Source organism: Megascapheus bottae, chromosome X (genome assembly GCF_031878675.1).
Source record: "Megascapheus bottae isolate mThoBot1 chromosome X, mThoBot2.hap1, whole genome shotgun sequence".
Classification (NCBI taxonomy): domain Eukaryota; kingdom Metazoa; phylum Chordata; class Mammalia; order Rodentia; family Geomyidae; genus Megascapheus; species Megascapheus bottae.
In genome coordinates, this window is record NC_143547.1 from 38,022,667 (window position 1) to 38,039,905 (window position 17,239).

General features: G+C 40.9%; 1 long non-coding RNA gene across 3 annotated transcripts in view; it reads right to left on the reverse strand.

The window, feature by feature from the left end:
• Positions 1 to 17,239, reverse strand: part of LOC150040881 (uncharacterized) — a 142,456-nt gene that overhangs the window by 49,229 nt on the left and 75,988 nt on the right. For 2 of the 3 annotated variants that reach the window (XR_016533871.1, XR_016533872.1), the window contains exons 2-3: positions 14,245 to 14,338; positions 205 to 300 (exon numbers count right to left, since the gene is read on the reverse strand). This is a non-coding gene — a long non-coding RNA (uncharacterized LOC150040881). Of the gene's footprint in view, positions 1 to 204; positions 301 to 12,864; positions 13,814 to 14,244; positions 14,339 to 17,239 lie in introns of those variants that run through there. The other variant, XR_016533873.1, reaches the window with a different exon arrangement.

Below are 17,239 nucleotides of genomic sequence, written 5' to 3' on the forward strand. Positions count from 1 at the left end.
GAGGCAGAGACACAGTGTGAGAAGGAGCTCTGGGGAGAGAGGAAGGAGGTGATGGGCTGTGAGTGTTAAAGTCCCTAGAATAGGGCAGATGAGAACACTGGTGAGGGATTGGGAGATTATGTCCCAGAACAAAGTATGAGGCATTTGGGTACTGGGACTGGAATTTCGTTTTGGTCAACCATGAAGGGAATTTTCTGAGAGTACCTGCATTTTCTCAGATGTTCCATCCATCTGGTGTCAGAATGGCAGATAAACAACTTGTGGGTGGCATATTTCTCTCTCTCTAGCCAGGGATTGCTGCTGTTAAAAGGAGAAACACAACTAAAACTTCCATCAGACATAATAACCTGGATATCACAGCACTCAATTTATGGTTCAAGAGCTTCACAAATAACTTCATTGTTTGGCTTCTCCTTACTCCCCACCCTTATCCCCCACCCTACAACAGAAGACAAACATCACCTAAGTGCTTTCAAAGAAAGTGCTGTTTCCCAAATGCAAATTCTAGACAGAGATCTGTGACAGGCAGGGTATGATTTAGAAATAGGCATGCTTTTAATAGGCTATGATGGTAGCATGCAAATATTTGGAGCAGTTTCACCAAATAAAAATGCAAGCTGCAAGCTGCAAGCTTCAGTGTCTGATACTCAGAGGAAGAGGCATCAATATTTGTCCTATTGCTAAAATCCAGGTCTCTGGATTTCTGATATCAGAAACCTGGAATTAGAATTACAGATTTCCACTGAATTCTCTATACAGCCTCTCTAGATTTATACATGCCCATTGTATACACAGATTAATATGTTGAGCTAGATGTGCTTTGGTAGTTTTGTTCCCAAAAGCTTTACTTACCTGACCCTTTCCATAACAGCAACTAAGAAAATCAGAAAAGGAAATTTCCATAGATGAAGGAGAAGACTTTGAACAACTACGTCACAAGATGGGCAAGATCTCTTTACCTGAACCATTAGGCATTTAAAAAGTTTTGTGTCTGGATGCCGGTGGCTCACACCTGTAATCCTAGCTACTCATGAGGCTGAGATCTGAGGATCTTGGTTTAAAGCCAGTCTGGGCAAGAAAGGCCCTGAGATTACAGTTAACCAGAAATCTATAATTAATCACCAGAAAATCAGAAGTGATGCTGTGGTTCAAAGTCATGGAGACCTAGCCTTGAGCAAAAGAGCTCAGGGACAGTGCCCAGGCCTTCAATTCAAGCCTCATGGCCACAAAATTAATTGATTAATCAGTTAAAAGTTTTGGGCCAGGAGTGTGGCATAGTGGTAGAGAGCTTGCCTAGCATGCACGAAGCACTGGGTTCGATTCCTAGGTACTACACACAGAGAAAAAGCTGGAATTGGTGCTATGGCTCAAGTGGTAGAGCACTAGCCTTGAGAAAGCCCAAGGACACTGTCCAGGCCCTGAGTTCAAGCCCCCAGGACCGACAAAAAATAAGATGTTTTGCAAATCATTTTTGTAGGCAAGTACTGCTTTTACTCTTTTCAGTTGTCCTTTGTTTACACTGAAAATTATAGTTGGGGCTATATGAAATAGATGGGTTAAAACAAAATCTCAGTGCTTTTCTTTACACAGAATGTAGGTAGGAAACAAATTCAAGCATCAGGACTTTAACGTTAAAGGGAATGTTTAGCCAGGTGTGGTGGCTCATGCCTATAATCCTAGCTACTCAGGAGGCTGAGTTTTGCGGATCGTGGTTCAAAGCCAGCCAGGGCACTAAAGTCTGTGAGACCCTTTATCTCCACTTAAACACTAGAAAACAGGAAGTGGTGTGGTGGCTCAAGGGATGGGGCGGTAGTCTTGAACTGAAGAGCTCAGGGACATTGCCCATGCCCAGGGAAGTGGATGAATCTAGAGTGAATCATGTTGAGTGAGATAAGTCAAGACCTAAGGAACAAAAGGCACATGGTATCCTTAATATGTGGCTATTAAATCCAAAGAGTACAAGAGCGAGGACTCAATATCTGCATACCCAATGCTATGGACATGGTAATGGAAATATAACCATAACTATATAGATATAAAAACCTATGACTATAGACATAATGTTTTATTTCATAAATTAATATGTTTCTATGACATACAAACCCTTAGCCTGAGTTCTAAATACTAAATCCCAGTGATTGTAAATAGAGATTCCCTTCTTGAACACTTGTTTATTAAACCTGTCATTTAAAATATGATGTAAAAATCAACATTAATAAATTCTTAAAAAAGAGATGTAAATCAAAACTATATTGAGATTCCACTTCATTCCAGTTAGAATGTACATAATCAAGAGAACTAACAATAATAAATGGTATTGGAGATGCAGTAAAAATAAAATAAAGGAATGCTTACATTTTCTAAGCAATAATGCTGTGCTAAAAACAAAACAACACAAATAGGACATTTAGCTGATGCTGAAAATTGAAAGGTTAGGAGAGCTGCGAGTAAATAAAACCTGGTGAATACTGATTAAAATGGGAGGGAAGACTGATGGACCTTAGCAATTTTTTTTTTGCCAGTCCTGGGGTTGAACTCAGGGCCTGAGCACTGTCCCTGTGCTTTCTCAAGGCTAGTGCTTTACCATTTGAGCAAGCACCACTTCCGGCTTTCTTCTATGTATGTAGTACCAAGGAATCAAACCCGGGACTTTGTGCATGCTAGGCAAGCACTCTACCGCTAGGTCACACTACCAGCCAAGAGACCTTAGTATTTTAAGACTCCTAGGATAGAAGTTGTCCCTGTTATGAACTAGCTTTGTGATCTTTAGTGAGTGATCATCAGTTTCCTCAACTGCACAGAGGTAGTAATAAAAGTTACAAATCTCTAATCTGCAACATTAAGATTTAATCAAACCTGTCAAAAGTGCCCTACACTTTTAACCCTAGCTATTCAGGAGTTTGAGATCTGAGAATCACCTGAGACCCTTATCTCCATAAACTACTCAGATAAAGCAGAAGAGGTGCTGTGACTCAAGAGATAGAGCTCTAGCCTTGAGCACAAAGAGGCTCAGGGACAGTATTTAGGCCCAAAGTTCAAGCCCCAGGATTGTTTTAAAAAAATCGAGGGGGGGGAGGAATCGACCTGGGTTCGATTCCTTGGTACCACATACATAGAAAAAAGCTGGAAGTGGTGCTGAGACTCAAGTGGTAGAGCTCTAGTCTTGAGAAAGTCCAAGGATAGTGCTCAGGCCCTGAGCTCAAGTCCAGGACTGACCAAAAAAAAAAAAAAAAAAAAAAAGAAAAAAAGAAAAAGCCAGAAATGGTGCTGTGGCTCAAGTGGTAGAGCTCTAGCCTTGAGAAATCCCAAGGACAGTGTTCAGGCCTCGAGTTCAAGGCCCAGGACTGGCAAAAAAAAAAAAGAAGGTTAAGTAGCATAGCACTGAGGAAGTCACTTAGTGGAGTTCAGAGTTCCCTTTCTAATGGGAGTGGGGCCAAACAGGGCAGGGTCCTCCGAATTTTCTTTTGGAAGATTTATAACTTATTTTTCTAACTCTAGTTCTTATATTTATTTCTTTTGGTCAGTTGTGGGCCTTGAACTCTGGGCCTAGGTGTTGTCCCTGAGCTCTCCAGCTCAAGGATACCACCCTACCCCTTGAGCCACTGCACCACTTCCGGTTTTCTAGTGGTTAATTGGAAATAAGAGTCTCACAGATTTTAGTGCTCTGGCTGGCTTTGAACCGTATTTCTCTAATCTCAGCCTCCTGAGTAGTTAGGATTACAGGTGTGAGCCACCACACTTGGCTTCTTACATTCATTTCAAAGATTAATTTTATGTGGAATGAGATAAAGCCACAGTTCACTCATTTGCCTGTTATCTAACTTTTCCAACACCACCCTTTCCCTCTGAGTCACCATGACACCAGTGTAGAAGATTCAGATACATGGACTTAGTATTAAATATTCATCTGGACTTAGTATTAAATATTCATCTCATATCAATACCACACTCTGCTGCCAGCCATCGCTGTAAAATAACCTTTACACTAAGCTAGTGTGAGTCCTACAACATTTTATTACCTTTTATAAAATTGTTAGGCTATTCTACTCCCTTTGTTTTTCATGTATGTTTTACAACAGAAGAGTGATACTCAGAGGTTGAGCAGAATAAGGGAACGGGGAGTTGAGAATAGTTAATGGGTATTGAATGCAGACTGATAGGTTAGAAAAGAAAGACTTCCACAGCACAGTATTCTGACTACAGGTAGTAAAAATTCTGTATGAACATTCCTTCCATGAAGAAACAATTGTCTATGGTGAGATAGACAGTAATTTTTCTAATTGTAGCATACTCTATTGCATAGACTATCAAAGTATCATAATGTCCCACAGTGTATTATGTCAATTAAAGATTTTTTAAACAAATGTTGCTTCTGGGTAGGTATTCATCAATATGAAAACTTTAGCTCAACATGTCCTCTCAATCCTAAATAATTTTTTTTTTTGCCAGTCCTTGAGCTCAGGGCCTGAGCACTGTCCTTGGACTTTCTCAAGGCTAGAGCTCTACCACTTGAGCCACAGCACCACTTCCGGCTTTTTCTATGTATGTGGTACTAAGAACTTGAACCAGATCTTTGTGTATACTAGGCAAGCACTCTACCACTAGGCCAAACTCCCTGCCCTCAAAGAAACCTTATCTTCACCTTGAAGACTTGCTTTTCAATACACTGGAAAAAGGAAACAATTGGAAAAGGAAACCTTTCAATTTCTTTTCTTTTTTAAATTTTTGCCAGCCCCTGGCTTGGGCTCAGGGCCTGAGCACTGTCCTTGGGCTTTCTCAAGGCTAGATCTCTACCACTTGTGCCACAGCACCAATTCTGCCGTTTTTTTTTTTTTTTTTTAATGTACTGATGAGTCAAACCCGGGTCTTCATGCATGGTAGGCAAGCACTTTACCATTAGGCAAACTCCCGGCCCCAGAAACCTTTCAATTTCTAAGTGCGTACAACCTCTGTGAAGGTAGTGGGCTTCCTTAAAAAATTAAACAAAAAGGTCAGCTTTCAGTTAGTCAACTGTGGGTCATATCTGTAATCCTAGCTACTCTGAGTCTAAGGATTGGTTGCATGCCAACTTTGGCAAGAAAGGCCAAAAGATTTATTGCAAGTAAAAACTACCAAGAAGCCAGAAAGGCAGCTGTGGCTCAATTGGTAGAATAGTAGAACAGGCCAATAAATACATGGGTAGTTTCTAGGCTCTGAGTTCAAGCCCCAGGAGTATCTTAAAAAATTTTTTTTTCAGGGCTGGGAGCATGGCCCAGTGGTAGAGTGCTTGCTAAGCCCTAGGTTCCATTCCTAGGTACCACCTACACAGAGAGGGCCTGAAGTGGTAGAGTGCTATCCTTGAGAAAGCCCAAGGACAGTGTCTCAGGGTTCAAGGATAGTGCCTGAGTTCAAGCCCCATGACTGTGGGGAAAAAAAAAAATTAAGCCAGTGTTTAGGAGGAAAAGATTAAAAGGATAAAAAAAAATAGGTCCTGTGTTGGCCAGGAGATTGGTGGAGTGTTGGCCTAGTGCACATGGCAAGCATGGCGACTGGGGTTTGATTCCTTGGCACCACATACATAGAGAAAGACAAAAGTGGTGAGATGGCTGAAGTGGTAGAGCTCTAGCCTTGAAAAAGCCCAAGGACAGTGCAGGCCTGTCAAGGGGAAAAAAAGAAAAGAAAAAAAAAGAAATAAGTACTGATGTAAGGTTTTCATTGGGTGAAATAGACACCCACTACAGGTAGCTTCGCCAAAGTGAATTGAAACCCATAGCCAGATCGGGAATTTTAGTCACTCAAACTATTTTTTTCAAACACAAAGGGCGGGGAAGGAGCTGGCAGTGTTGTGGGACGGAGCAACACTGCCATCTACTGATGAGAGAAACTGACAGCCATGCTAATGGCTGGTAAAGGCACTGGGTTTTATTTTCGCTTCTTGAGCTTGGCAATGAAGCATCTGTAACTGGCCCAGGGTGAAACACAAAATCATCAGGTCAGAACCATTCCAGCGAGCAAAGGTAGCCATAGGGCTGCTCTCTGAACAACAACAATAGTATCTAATTTTTCTACAGCTCCAGAAATCTGCACTTGGCTCTGAACTAGGATAGGATTGTTCTGAGACTGGGGTTCTGAACTCTGAGGTTCAGCAGTGTCCTTCCTGGGTGCCTTCTGCACTTTTATTTCAAGTCAGCTATGTCCATTGATAAAGATATGTAAAGGCCCAGCTTGCTTCTTGATGAGCACAGATTATATTATCAATTTGCTTCACACTCCTGGACATGCCCCTCCCACTCTTCACAGCCTGCCTACTGGCTTGTTCTATGGCAATCACACTCATTGCTTTTCTCTAACTGATTAACCTATGATCACAAATGCAGACATAAGAGTCTTCTTGGATGAACATCTTTGGAGAAAGTTCTCCCATTCTCCCTTAGTTTTCTGTTGGAACCTCATACCTTGGCCCTGACCTTGAGGGAAATATATTGTCACAGGATCTTTTATTTTTTATTTTTTTTGGTGGGTCTTGGTGAAGCCAGATAGACCAAGGAAAAATGAGATAAGGTCAGCTTAGAGCAAGTATTAGAAATAAAGGGAACAAAAGTCATTTTGGCATTACTGAAGCAAGATAACATAAGGAAACAGGCCTGGGAAGGCAACTCATGGTATATAGAAGTGCTATCTTTGCTTCAAAGAGAGATACCAGAATGCATTTCTTCCTGAGGGATGCATATCTCACCCAATTTAACATCTAATTGACAGAAAGTATGCCTTCCTAAGAAAACTTAACCTGCCTGCCCCCAATACAGATAAGAGGGTGCCTCCTAGTCTCAATCTTGTTTTATGGCAGGATGCATTCTTGGAAACTCAAAGGAAAACCAGGTATAAATTTGAGCAAAGACAAAGAACCTATCTTTGCATAACACTGAAGGTTGCGGAATTGCTCAAAGAAAGAGAAACAGTGATTTTAGGACTTTTACTTTCTATTATTTTACTGTATATATTTTTATGTTTTGGAACTTAAACTAAGGAACTCAGGGTGTAGGAACTGTCCTTTGGCTCCCCACCCTGCTAAGGGCCATGGTGGTTAATTAGAGATGAGAGTATCACACTTTCCTGTCTTTGCTGGCTTCAAACGTTGGTCCTCAACTCTCAGCCTACTAAGATGAGAGGCTTACAGATATAAACCAATAGCACTTGGCTAATTTTTAAAATTATGGATTGTGGGGTTTAGTTTTTTTCAACATGTCTACAAATGTCAACTTATCAATGAGTAGACTCCATCTCGGTCAGTGTCATACCTTCCATTACAGGAATTCAGAGTTTCTGTGAGGAAAGAATCTATGGCTGGGGGTTGATGCATGGCAAGAATTGGACTTTGTAGACCTCAGAATGGCTCCACTGCAGTTTCCAAGACCTGCTTTCAACCTGATGCCAGTCTCTAGCTTCCTTCACCACTTCCTATTTCCCTTAACTACTTTCCATAACATAATGGAATTTGGGATGGGGCCATGTTGCAAAATCTCTCTGACAAAGGACAAGCAGCAGGAAGTGAGGAAGAAGAATTTCCTGAGAGGTGACACCAGAGGGCTAATCCTGGCACTGGAGCTGGGAGTGATAATGAAGTGGGGTGACTCAAGGAAAAAGGGGGCCAGTAAAGGCAACTCAAAAATAGAGTATTTAAAAGTGCTCTTTGCTTCAAAGAGAAAAACCTTTCTTCCTGAGGGATGCATATCTCACCCCACTTAACAGCTAACTGACAGAATGTATGCCTTCCTCAGAAAACATAAGCTGCCCTCCCCCAATACAGATAAGAGGGTGCCTCCTTGTCTCAAGCTTGCATTCAGGATGCAGTCTTACTCAAAAGTAACACCAGGTATAATTAGAGCAAAGACAAAGGACCTACCTTGAAGGCATAACACTGAAGCCAGACCCCCTGCATTTACCATATGAATATCATTAGCTCAAGGAGCTGCTTGCTTTTCTATCTCCCTAGGAGAGCACCCACACTCTAGTGGTCTGCATTTTGCCTATTTGTCTGATTGCCTGTTTATTTACTTAAGAAAGACTCTAGTGGTCTGCATTTTGCCTATTTGTCTGATTGCCTGTTTATTTACTTAAGAAAGCTCTGCCAAGTTTTCTTACCATAGTGACTTGTTCAGAAATTCTTATTCTTGATCAAAGTGAAGGGCCCAAAGTGAAGAGTTCCTACATTTAAAGGGAAGCTTCACTAAACCTCACCTCCATCCAGTGACAATAAGTCTCCCCAGTATTCACAGAGACTCATATTCTCACATGACCACATGGCCCACAGTCCAAACAAGATTCTAGGGACAAGTTTAAGATCTCCAGAGGACTAGGGCAAACTGGGAGATCCAGGACAGCTGACATCTGTGCACTACAAGCAGTGTTACCTAAGCTCACACTGCTTGGTGGTTGAGGTCACATTCTGTGTTGTTGCTTGTTAAGTGCAGTTCTCATACTTGCTGCTTACCACCTGAGCACACAGTGGAGTGGAGTCCCTTGGTAGGCAAAGCAATGCATGGCTTCAAGCACACTCCAGCCCAACAAGCACTTCACTGGATGCTCACAAAACAAGAGACCACACTGATCTGCTTCCCGTGCCACTTTCCAGGTGCAAGGAAGGCATTGTTGTGGGCACTTTAGCAGGGAGAATTTACCATTTTATCAGGTATTTTGTGCCAATATTAGTGGCCCACACTGTCTAATAGTGAGTCCCCGAGAAGGACAAAATAGGGTTTCCCTAGGTAAATATCTTTATAGTAAGATTTGACCATTGGTGCTGTGCTACAAAAAGAACTTGGTGTTTTCCAAGTTGGTTTATGTCCAGTGTGGTTTATGTGGTTAATTAATTGATTTGTGTGTGTGTGCCTGTTCATGTGTGCCAATCCTGGGGCCTGGACATTGTCCCTGAGCTTTCTGGCTCAAGGCTAGCTGGCACTCTACCCATTAAGCCACAGCTCCACATGTACTTTGTTGATGTTTAGAGATAGGGGAGTGACAGATGTTCCTGCCTAGGCTACTTTGAAATGCAATCCTACAATCTCAGCCTCCAGAGTAACAAGGATGGCAGTGCATGCCACTAGCACCCAGCCCAGTCCAAATTTGGAATGACATTTTCCTTTATTAATGTTTTAAATTTATATTTAAATAGTGCAAAGCACTTTCAGTTCAAGGGTGCTGGAATGTTGATGAGGATTATATAGGATTTCTACATAATTTACAGAAACTCACATATTCAGTATTAAATCTTGAAATACAGAAATCTTGACATGTCCCTCCCATTTTTTTCAGCTGCTTGAAAGTTTCCTCAGCAGCAAATTTTAGACTTCTGTGTAGAATCTTGCCCATATATTATTGTACCTTTACTAAAAATATTCGATTACAAGTGATATTCCTCATTTATGTCGTTTTATTTTTTTATTGTTGGGATAATGTAGAGTTACAGTTACATTGGTCAGGTTGTAGGTGCATTACTTCTCACACATTGATACCCTTCTCTTGTTTTTGTCCCCATTTCCCTTCCTCCATCCCCTTCCAGTCTTCTTGTTTCCCCCTTTCCCTTTCCTATGTATAACTGAATCTTTACTAAATATATTATGGTATTGAGTTCTATTGCGATTCCTCGTTTATGTCAAGTTTCATTTCTTATCTGTGTTTCTCAAAGAAAGTAGTTAAAATTCCAATATTTTAGAATTTTCTGTTCTGTATCTTAGTTACTGTGCCCATTAATGTGGGTTTATGGGAACATGACAACTCATGTGTAAGCATACTCCAACTAGAAATTCAGTGTGATCATTGCCTTATATGAATTAACATTAGCCGGGTGTTGGTGGCTCATGCCTATAATCCTATCTACTCAGGAGGCTGAGATCTGAGGACTGCAGTGCAAAAGTCCATGATATTTGTGATACTCCAATTAACAACCAGAAAACCAGAAATAACACTGTCACTCAAAGTGGTAGAGCATTTCTCTTGAGCAGAAGAGCTCGGAGATAGCATCCAGGCCCCCAAGTTCAATCCCCACAACCAACCAAAAAAAAAAAAGTGTCAGTATTAACAGATTTCCACCAAGCTTCACCTCTAATCACAATTTCTACTCACTAAGGATTTCACAAGTTTCTTGCCTGATAGTAAGAAACATAACCAGGCACAGGTAGCTCAAGCCTATAATCCTAACTAATCAGGAGGCTGAGATCTGAGGATAATGCTTATTTTTAAATTCGATTGTATTATCAAGGTGATGTGCAAGGGGTTAAAGTTACCTATGGAAGATAGTACATTTCTTATCAAATACTGTTATCCCTTCCCTCATATTTCTACCACTCTCCCTGACCCATCTGCCCAAGTTGTAGAGTTAATTTCCAACACATTGTCTTGTAAGGATCCCTGTTGCATTGGTTTGCCCTTTGTCTCACCATTTTAAAGGCAGCTCATGCAGGAAAATCTGATATTCTTATCTCCAATGAACCACCAAAACACCAGCTGTGACTCAAGTAGTAGACTACCATGTTTGACAGAAAAAAATAGGGGTAGTGCCAGGTTAAGTTCAAGCTTCAGTAAGGGGGTTGGGAAAGTTGGTCTGTAATCCATCAACCAGTAATTGATGAATAGATGGCCTCTAGTCATTTTGACTGATAATTTTGTGTGTTTCTCTCTCTCTCCCTCCCTCCCTCACTCCTCCCTCACTCTCCCCCCCCCCCTTCTGTGTTCATGTGTTTCTGTCCTGGGGCTTACACTTAGAGCCTAGGTACTGTTTCTAAGCTTTTGTGTTCAATGGTCTTCCACAGTCTCACTTCCTGCTGCTTTGGTAGTTAAATAGAGATAACACTGTCCTGAGCTTGCTTGCCAGGGTTGTCTTTAAAAAATCAGCCTCCTGTGTATAGCTACTCAGGCATGAGTACTTGCACTCAGACTGATAGATAACATCTTAAGTGGGAATTTTTCTTATCATAGTGCCTGAGATCCCTAGTTTGTATGTGATTCAGTAGATATATGTGCATGCAGTTGATTTGAATAATTTATATACCATGTATCTCCTTATTTGCTTTTATCTTGTAATGTGAAAAATTGGGAAAATATTATGAAATTATAGAAATTAGAGACTGCCGTGTAGAGCCCTTCCCTTCCTCCTGCTTCCTTCTGCTATCCCTTACCCAGACTTAACACTCTTCCCCAAGCTTCCCTCAGTCACTGTTTACCTAAACTTAACACCCTTTCCCCTGCCATTCATTTATCCAGAGGAAGGTGTATCTCAAGACATCCTGGCACCCACAAGCACATGTATCTAGACTATAAAGAAGGGGATTTATGGTGTGAACACCCGCCCCCCAGCATGTTTGCTGGCCTTCTTTAAAAACCGCCTGCTTTTGCAGATTGGGACTGCACTCTGAGATCCCGACTTTGGGGTGTAGTCCTGGCATGTCAGCTCCTTCCCTGCTCAATAAACTTTTAATATCTCAATTGTGTTCTGAGTGGTCTCATAGTCTGTCCACCTCTGGACCTCACTACAATCAAATTACTTTAACATTTTTTTTCTGTATAAAATTATGATGGCCAGGCTCCAGTACCTCATGCCTATAATCCAATTTAGGAGGTTGCAATCTGAGGATCCTAGTCTGAAGACAGCCCTACCAGGCAAGTCCATGGTAAGTTTATTGAATATCTATGGAGAATAAGGAAATGAAATATCCTAGCAATTTCTTAACAGGTAAAAAAGACAAAACTTTCATCTAGCAGAGAAAAATGACATCTTGTTCACATGGTCTGAAGTTTTTTTTTTTTAAACATTTTCTTAAATTAAAAATCATGTTGAGGGGCCGGAGTTTGGCCTAGTGGTAGAGTGCTTGCCTAGCATGCACGAAGACCCAGGTTCAATTCCTCAGTACCACATACATAGAAAAAAGCCAGAATTGGTGCTGAGGCTCATGTGGTAGAGCTCTAGCCTTGAGAAAGTCCAAGGACAGTGCTCAGGCCCTGAGCTAAAGCCCGGGACTGGCAAAAAATAAAAAATAAAATAAAATAAAATAAAACATAAAAAAATTTAATGTGTAAAAATCATGTTGACAGCCTGGCATGGTGAAATCCGTTACTTAGGAGGCTGAGAAGTGAGGATTGGAACTTAAAACAAGCTGGACACTAAAGAAGGTGAGACTCTTATCTCCTATTAATTACTGGAGATTGAGAAGTGGGGTTGTGGCTGAAGGGGTAGGGCCCCGTAGTCATGAGCTGAAGAGCTCTGGGACAGTTCCCAGGCCCAGAGTTCAAGCCCTATGAACCTTCCCCCCCTCAAAAAAAAATCATGTTGAGTAAGTAGAGCTGTGGCATAAAGTAGTAGAGTGTGTTAGCATTGAGCACTCAGGGACCTTGAGTTCAAGCCCTACAATCCCAACAATGAAAAGAGAAAAAGAAAATTCATGTTGAAGCCTGGAATATATATGGCTCAGGGACAGGGCCCCGGCTGAGTTCAAGGCCCATGACCAAAAAAAAAAAAAAAAAAAGAAAGAAAAGAAAAGAAAAGAAAAGAAAAATCTCAGTGCTCAGATTCCTAGACCCTGAAGCTACCCATTATAGCCCAGAGCCACCTGCATATTTGTGGTGCACCAAGGAAGTTTTGAAGCTGTTCCCATGATTCCAAGGTCAGAACTCTGGAAAGTTTCCTTCCCAATGGATGGTTCTCCTACTGTTCTTAGAGGTATTGGTACTCCTGATGGTTTTCTATTTCACCCTCATTTTTACCAGAATCTTTCAGTGTCCGGTTTAGGAATAATAGAACAAAAGGCCATGACATTTTCCCCGGAAGAAGTGGATCCCTGTTTCTCTGGCTATCAGATGGCAACCCAACCCACCCAAATAAGGTTCATTTACCATGCAGTCCATGAACGATTATCTAGCTGTGGTTGGAAAGGCGCTGAAGAAGTTTTTAGTTTCCAGTGGTGGTTCTCCTGGTCCTTTTGAAAGTATTGCTGCTGGTGGTGATTCTGTCTTTAACATTCGGTGGATTAGGATCCTTCATTGCCAAGCACAGGAAAATGAAAGTAAAACAATGACGTTTCCAGCGTGTGCTGTAGCTTTTGGTTTCTCTGGCCGTTAGATGGCAGTGTTGATCCGATGTCCAACACTCCCGAGCTCCTCCCCCGCCCTTCGTGCTTGAAAAAAATAGTTTGAATGACTAAAATTCCGTGTTGGCTGAGAGTTTCATTTCGCAAACACTTAGCTTGTTTAACAAAATGAAAACAGAGAAGCCTGACACATTTCTTATCCTTTTAAACATTTTTTTTTCCTGAAAACTTTTTTTTTTTTTTTTTTTAATGACAGTCCTGGGGCTTGGTCTCAGGGCCTAGAAGCTAGGCATGTAATTTGTTCGTTTATTGCCTGTTTTACTACCTCTACCAACTGAGCCACAAGTGCCCTTGTGCCCTAGTGGCTTTTTGGAAAAATTTTTTTTTGTCAGTCCTGAGGCTTGAAATCAGGGGCTGGGCACTGTCCTTGGAAGCTTTTTGCTCATGGTTAACACTCTGCCACTTGAGCCACAGCACCTCTTTGGGTTTTTTCTGTGTATGTGATTCCAGGGAATCAAACCCAGCATGCTAGGTGAGCATGCTCCTGGCCTTTGTTTCTGTGTGTGTGTGTGTGTGTGTGTGTGTGTGTGTGTGTGTGTGTGTGTGTGTGTGTTTAGATCTATACTGCTTTTTCTAAAATTCCCCAACTAGCAAATGAAAGTTCCAATAGGTACTGCCTCCAGTGAAAACCAGTAACTTCCTTAAATAGATGGTGTTAGGGTAGATGGTCTGTGATGGAATGGATGATATTGATAAAGATGTATTCTTGTCTGAAACAGATTTCTAAGAGACCCCTTTTTACAACAACTTAACAATAATGAAAAAATAAAAAGGAATATTGAACCACACAGAGGTAAGGGATATCTTATGGTATTAGAAAGCATTGCAAAATAATTTATCTTGTACACTCAAATTTTGTATAAATACATTGGAATATAGCTAAATTGATGATATTAAAAAATTAATTAAGACTTCAAATTGTTTCCCCCATGCAATGTTTGTAAACATGTCCAGTGAAGTCTATATACAACTTCTGGCCAAGGGAATGGTTTTCAGTCCTAGCAATTGACAGGACTTGGTAATCATGGAGCCTTCAGATCATAGAAAATGAAATATTCTTCAACAGATAAATCAACAGAAACTGTAGTACACACACACACACACACACACACACGAATATACCTACCTTTTTGAACATGGATGACATGAACTTGGTCAACATCGTGCTAAGACACATATGGAGAAAGTGTACTGCATGACTTTGCTTCTATGCAGAATACCTAAAAGGTGAATACATAGAGACTGAAGAGTACTGTGATTATCAAGGAGTGAAGACTGCAGAAACAATTAAATGTAGGTCAACCTGTACTAAGCAGAACTTATGTAGGATGATTAAATCTAGATTTCTAATGTACAACATGATGATAGTTATTCCCCAAACTCTAGAAATCTAAAAAGCCTGGCAGTGCAGTCTTTTGAACCCAGTTCATCTCTTATGCTGGGCTGGTTATTTACCAAGAAAAGGAAATGACATGCAAGATCAGCTCTTTCCCAGGTCTTAAGCCTGTGAACCTTTCTGCAATTTGAAATGTCATTTTCCAGAACCGTGGAATGTGTGACAATTCCTTTATAAACACCCCCCCCACACAAAATGTTTATTCTTTTTTTTCTCTAGGTAACCAGCACTGTTAAAATGATTATTTAGAAAGAAGGTTATTGCTTGGTGTTAGTGGCTCATGCCTGTAATCCTAGCTACTTAGGAGGCCAGCATCTTCTTAGATGTCAAGGTTTGAAGCCAGTCCTCCCAAGAAAGTATGTGAAACTCTTCACTCCAGTTAACCACCAAAATGCCAGAAGTACGACTATAGGTCCATGATAAAGTGCCTTTTTTGCCTGGAGCAAAAAGCTCTGGGAAAGTCTGAGTTCAAGCCTCAGTGCTGGCACAAAAAAAGGAAGAAAGGAAGGAAGGAAGGAAGGAAGGAAGGAAGTGAAAAGAAAAGAGGAAGGGAGGGAAGGAGGGAGGAAGAACAGAAAGGAAGAAAAAGAAAAGGAAAGAAGGAGAGAGAGAGAGAGAGAGAGAGAGAGAGAGAGAGAGAGAGAGAGAGAGAGAGAGAAGAGAGAGAAGAAAAGAAATAGGATTATTTCTCTTTGCTGAACTACAGACCATGGAGAACCCTGAAGGATTCCTTGCTTAGAATGGAGTCATTTCATTTCTAACTCAGCAGCTACTTAGCGTGCTTGAGCCCTGGTTAATGCAATGTAATTTCCAGAGCAGTGGCTTTCCCACCAACAAACGCCTGCAATAACCCCTCTCCATTTTGTTTTTGTGGAGGCCCATGTAGGTTTAACTTGGAGAACTCTTAATTTGATGTACTGGCAACATCGCGTCGTTCGTGCCACCCTCTAAACTGTCTGTTCATGTGGCAGCTCATGGATGCACACCCTCTCCAGCCCGGCTCCTCACTTCTGAACAACAGCTGATATTTCCAACTTTGGCAAATCAGCCAACAAAGGCAGTGACAGCCATGGTGTGAACACGAAAACCTTCTCTGATTGTCATTTCTTTTTTTATATATTTTTATTGTAATTAATAAAAGGGTTACATGATATTTGCCAGATAGAAGGTGCATTAATTCACATACATTGATACCCTTTCACATGTCTTGGTACCCATTACCCTCCCCCCACCCACCACCCACTCCCCGTATTGGTTTTCCCCCCTTCCCTATCAATTTTCAGATAACCAAATACAAATAAATTCAATATATCAGATAACAAAGTGAGATACTGTAACAATATGAGATACCCAAGGGACAGCAAAGGAGATGAGGGATAACATAGTACATTAAGGACAACAATCATTCGTTATATGGCTTTTGTTTCAATATCCTGGAGGTCCTTTCAATTAGCTTCATACTATATGGCCTTATGTATCAAGGTTTTGCTCTATTGCAGATCTCTGCTAGTAGAGCCCAAGGTTTCTACTGCTTATGATGAATGAGGGAAACCATTGAGCCTAAGTTCCTTTGAGTCTGGCTTACTTCGCTTAATATGATTTTTTCTAAGTCTTTCCATTTCCTAACAAATGGGTCGATGTCATTCTTTCTGACAGCAGCATAGAATTCCACTGTATACAAATACCACAACTTGTTGATCCACTCATCAACTGAGGGACATCTAGGTTGGTTCCATATCTTTGCTATGGTGAATAATGCTGCAATGAACCAAACTCATTCTATGAAGCCAGTATAACCCTCATCTCCAAACCAGAGAGAGATTCATCAAAGAAAGAGAATTACAGACCTATTTGTTTGATGAACATTGATGCAAAACTTCTCAACAAAATACTGGCCAACCGTCTACAACAACTCACCAAAAAAATTATACACTATGATCAAACTGGATTCATCACAGGGAGGCAAAGCTGGTTCAACATACGCAAATCAATTAATATAATTCAACACATCCACAGGAGCAAAGACAAAAATCACATGATTGTCTCAATAGATGCGGAAAAGGCATTTGACAAGATCCAACACCACTTTATGTTAAAAGCTCTGGAGAAACTAGGAATCCATGGAACATTCCTCAATATAATAAAGGCTGTGTATGAGAAACCCACTGCTAGTATTACACTTAATGGTGAAAATCTAAAGCCATTCCCTCTAAAATCAGGAACGAGATAAGGATGCCCACTCTCTCCACTACTCTTTAACATAATATTAGAATTCCTAGCCAGTGCAATAAGGCAAGAAGCAAGCATAAAGGGGATCCAAGTAGGGAAAGAGGAAGTAAAACTATCCCTCTTTGCAGATGACATGATTCTGTATTTAAAGAATCCTATAGACTCTACTACCAAGCTCCTTGAGCTGATTCAAAACTTTGGAAGAGTAGCAGGCTATAAAATTAACCCTCAAAAATCAACTGCCTTCCTTTACGTCAACAGTGAGAGAAACGAGGCAATAATCAGGAAAGCAACTCCTTTCACAATAGCCTCAAAGAAAATAAAGTACCTAGGAATTAGCTTAACTAAGAATGTAAAGGACCTTTTTGATGAAAACTTTAAAACCCTAAAAAAGGAAATTAAAGCAGAACTAAGGAAATGGAAAAACCTCCCATGCTCCTGGATTGGAAGAATCAACATTGTGAAAATGACAATCTTGCCAAGAGCTATCTACAAA